This window comes from Hemitrygon akajei, chromosome 19 (assembly GCF_048418815.1).
Source record: "Hemitrygon akajei chromosome 19, sHemAka1.3, whole genome shotgun sequence".
Taxonomy (NCBI): Eukaryota; Metazoa; Chordata; class Chondrichthyes; order Myliobatiformes; family Dasyatidae; genus Hemitrygon; species Hemitrygon akajei.
The window spans coordinates 43,403,032-43,407,716 of record NC_133142.1 but is presented as its reverse complement, the minus strand read 5'-3'; the positions used below and the strand labels follow the sequence as shown (position 1 = coordinate 43,407,716).

Genomic DNA, 4,685 nt, shown 5'->3' with positions numbered 1-4,685 from the left:
ACAGCCCCCGATGCTGTCAGATTGAATGGATAAATAATGTCGCTGTTAATATAATGCATTGTCTGTGGAAAGCATGACATTGTTTAGCCTCTGTCTTGGTAACCAGCTCAAATGAAGTGAAACTCCATTATCACAAAACCATTATTAAAATTTGTGATGAGGATTGTTGTGACCCGCAGATGTTAATTCTGCTGAGTGTATTTATTTGACTATTTTATTTTATTTTGCTGGTTATATGTCTTTGTAGTCCAGAAAGTTCACTTTCTGGGGTCATCTGTGTATGATTTGCTGGCCTACCATTAAAACAGAAAATAAATTAGCTTGCACACTTAGCACTTTCCCCAAATTGAAGCCATGCTGCATTGTAGAGCCTGTTTGTCTGCTGACGGGGGTTGCCTGTCAGACGGCAAACAGCTATTGTCTCTTAGAATCCTCTCTATTTATTTAGCTAACTCATTTGTTGATTTCGTTGCGATGGACAAACAGCTAACTGCTGATTTTACAGTTGTGAAATTCTGAACCTAAATCTGTGTGTTAGAAAGAAAGCCCTTGCACTGCATAAACAAGCACATCACTGCTGGCTCACCAGTATGATCAATCTTTGATCAAGGAGTGATGGGGGGACTGAGTGAACATACAACATTGAAGATTAATGCATGGGAATCGACCCTTCAGCCTACTATGTTAATGTCAACCATGATGAAATTTAAATTCATATTAGTGCATGGGGATTTGAATTGAACTTACTTAAATCTTACATCTGTCCCACCATGTAAGGGAATAAAAATCTTTGTGTTATGACTCCGTCGTAATGTACAGACATGTGAATTTATATGTCTAATGGTTTGTAGAAAGAAGATGTCCCATAGCCTATTGGTCCTGGCTTTAATGCTGTGGAAGCAGCTGAAACAGTTTATGGTTGGGGTGACTGGTGTCTCTGATGATCTTTCAGGGCTTCTTTATGCACCTGCTGCTGTACGTGTCCTCAGTGGAGGAAAGTTCATTTACACAGATGTGCTGGGCTGTCCGTACCACTCTCTGCAGTGCCCAGCAATCAAGATTGGTGCATTTCCTGTACCAGGCAGTGATGCAGCCAGTCAAGGTGCTCTTAATGGTGCTCCTGTAGAAGTTCTTGAGGATCTGGGGGCCTGTGCTGAACTTATTCAATTGCCTGAGGTGGAAAAGATGCCATTGTGCTTTTTTAGCCACCGAGCCAATGTGTACAGTCTTCGATGACGTGTATACTGAGGAACTTGAAACTACTCACCTTCTCAACTGCAGTCCCATTGATTTTGATCAGGACGAGCTTGTCTCTGTTCCTTCTGTTATCCATAATCAGCTCCTTTTGTTTTTTGGACATTGAGGGAGAAGTTGTTATCTTGGCACCTCTGTGTCAGAGTGTTAACCTCTCCTCTGTAGGCTGCCTTGTCACCACTAGAAATAAGGCCAATATTGTTGTGTTATCTACAAATTTGATCAGCAGATTGGAGCTGTGTGTGGCACAGCTCAATTGTGGTGTGTAAAAGGAGTAGAGGAGGGGACTTGGGACACAATCCTGGGGGGCACCTGTGTTGACGGTCAGAGGGGCAGAGGTGAGGGAGCCCATCCTTACTACCATTTGGCGATCTGACAGGAAGTCCTGGATCCAGCTGCACAAGGAATGAATGTATTTTTTTAAGAATTACAGTGATTGTTTTTTTCTCTCCCTTTCACTTAGTTTGTTCGTGTCAGTTGCAAATGGCCAATGATCCACTTAGAAGATGGCTGACGGGGCAACACAACTTGTACTTACGTGTTTCCTCACAGGAGTGGCTTCTTGCTGGAGGTCATTCAACAAAACAACAAAAGCAGAGATACATTCAAAGCAGCTTTATAGCATAATGGTTATGTACAACAAGAAAAATAAAAAATGTTCAGATGTATTTAAAAGTGCAATTCAGTGTTCTTCTGGATAAAGTTTGAGAGTGAACCATGCAGACAACACCACTACTAAGCTTATTGCTCTGTCTCAATTGGCTTTAGTGCCCCTTTAATTGGGAAAGAAAGCTCGGCCAGGATTTCTTTGTTTGTTCAACTCCCAGTCTCCCCATTTATCTATACAGGATGATCAACCTCACATCTTGCTCAACTGCAATAAAGCAGGCTACTAGCAAAATAGAAATGCAAAAAAAGATAGAGTTTAGTAAAGTGTCAGAACATTTTAGGGGTTTGATGACAGCCACAGGTTTTGTCTTGTGACCCTTAGTACATGTTCTTGCAACTCCCATCAATCCAATACTCTGGTGTTGTGCAATATAGCTCTGGAGGACAGAGTAGACTATAACCTTATTTTAGAGAGGAACAGGCATGAAGAGCTGACCCCTGCTCCTATTTCAATTGGAACATCACTGATGAAAACGTTTCACACCTGTCATCACTGAGCTCGTGTATCCATTTGTTTTTTTTTGCTACAATGTGAATACTGACTGCTTTAGTCTGAAACGCTGGACTGATTCGTGATGTTGAATAGTTTCTGTTTGAAAATAGTGCTCCTCCCATGTTCTGTGATCTTCAAATCATCCTCTTTCCCTTAGGCCTTGTAACATAGAAGTTGGAATGTGTAGCAGACTTTTTATGTGATATGCCATCCATTTATGATTTTACTCGGGGTAGATCACACTGGAGATTAAATCCAAGTGTACTCATGCAAGGCACAACATGGTATTGGGCCAGATGCTCTCATGTACTATTCCTACTAGTGAGCCAGATGTTCTCCCAGCATTAGGTGTATGATGTCATTGGATGTGTAATGCAAATTTGTCCCTGGACCATCATAAGCTGGTGCTGTAAGCTACACACTATGATTGCTGTGGAACACTGTAAAAATAAGGAGCACATTGTACTAATTTACTTATTGTTATTTAGAGGAACACTCTGCTCAAATGGGGAAATGTTCTTGTAGGCTGCGCAAGTGCCTTCTGAAGTCCCCAGAGCATACTTAATTTGACAGTGATTGCTTTTTCATCACTTGACTGCTAAGATAACCATTCGATGGGAGCTTCAGCAGTGCCAGCGCACTGGAGGCACCATTGTTGTCACACTTGCCTCTTCCAGGTGGATCAGAATTCCTCAGGGCATGAGGCAAACACGTAGCCATCAGTGAAGACCCTACCTTAGAGTGTTTTCAAAGGCACCACAATCTACCTACATCTGAACAATTTGTTTCCAGGCCCAATTTTTACAAGGCTATTGCCACTGAAATGGTCACTGAAATGTTACATTCTGCAGGAAGATCTCCTGTCTTAACTGCTCTTTCAAGGGAGGTCAAGGTAATGCTGATAGCAGCTGCTTTGCAATGGGAACTTTCCAAGTGGCTGCAGCAGGTCTCCACTGAATTTCCCCTAATACCAGACTTAGAGTGATCACACCAGTATTTGGTTCATTAGAGGAAAATTTTATCTACTTAAATTTCAGTGAATTCCAGGTGATGTCTTGAATATTGCAGTTTGCCAGCAATGTTGGATTTGCACACGTGCAGTCGCCCTGAAGTCAGGGTGAGATTGACAGGAAATACTTTTGCTCCCTTGCTGTAGATGATGAGAAGAATTTCCTCATGGTGAGGGAGTACTTCATGGCTCCTCCATCTATTAATGGCGACCTTGTTCCATCCCCCTGGGCAGTGCCAACCACATAATAAACCACTTGGTTGCTCACTCACAGCAGCTCAGTTCAGATACACATGAAGGCTTCACAAGTAGGAGGGTCATTAAGAAAAATGCCATGGATCTGGGCATCAATATCTCAGAGATCTATCCTGGGCTTAACACATTGCTGCAATCACAAAGAAGGCACACCAATAGCTCTACTTTGTTTCAAGAAGATTTGGTATATTACCAAAGAGTCTTATAAATCTATATAAATTTAGAGCTCTTATAAGATAGTGGAGTCAAGGGATATGGGGAGAAGGCAGGAACGGGGAACTGATCGTGGATGATCAGCCATGATCACAGTGAATGGTGGTGCTGGCTCGAAGGGCCAAATGGCCTACTCCTGCACCTATTGTCTATTGTATGGTGGAGAGTATTCTGATTGGTTACATCACAGCCTGATGTGGAGCATAGGATCACAATAGGCAGCAGAGAATTGTAGATTCAGCCAGCTTCATGATGGACACAACCCTTGGACATCTTCAGGAGGCCATGCTTCAAAAAGGTAGCAGACATCATTAAGGACCCTCACCAAACAGGTCATGCTCACTTCTTGTTATGATCATCAGGGAGGAGGTGTGGAAGCCTGAGATGCATGCTCAACAGCTTAGTAAAAGCTTCTTCCCCTCTGCCATCATATTTCTGAACGGTCCATGAACCCATTAACACAACCTCATTCTTCCTTTTAATACTATTTATTTATTTTTGTAATTTGTATGTTTTTTTAATGTCTTTGCACTGTTCTACTGCCACAAACCAACAAACTGCACATCATATGTCCGTGATGCTCATTCTGATTCTAACTCTGATGTAATTTCGTGAGCTGTGTCAGTCTAGGGCACTGGTGATGTGCCATCATCGGCTGTATGCTGCACATCTTGTCCGATGAAGGCAGCAGTCATTGCTGGGGAAAAGCAACAAGACATCCCAGAGTCTGAGGACCATGGGGCAGACACAGGAGAGCAACAGCACAGAGAGGAGGGTGTGGAAGAATAGGCA

The 4,685-nt window shown here is 42.6% G+C and overlaps 1 long non-coding RNA gene across 1 annotated transcript in view; it reads left to right on the top strand.

Moving 5' to 3' along the window:
* Positions 1-4,685, top strand: part of LOC140741897 (uncharacterized) — a 123,083-nt gene that overhangs the window by 1,426 nt on the left and 116,972 nt on the right. The gene's annotated exons all lie outside the window — the stretch shown is intronic.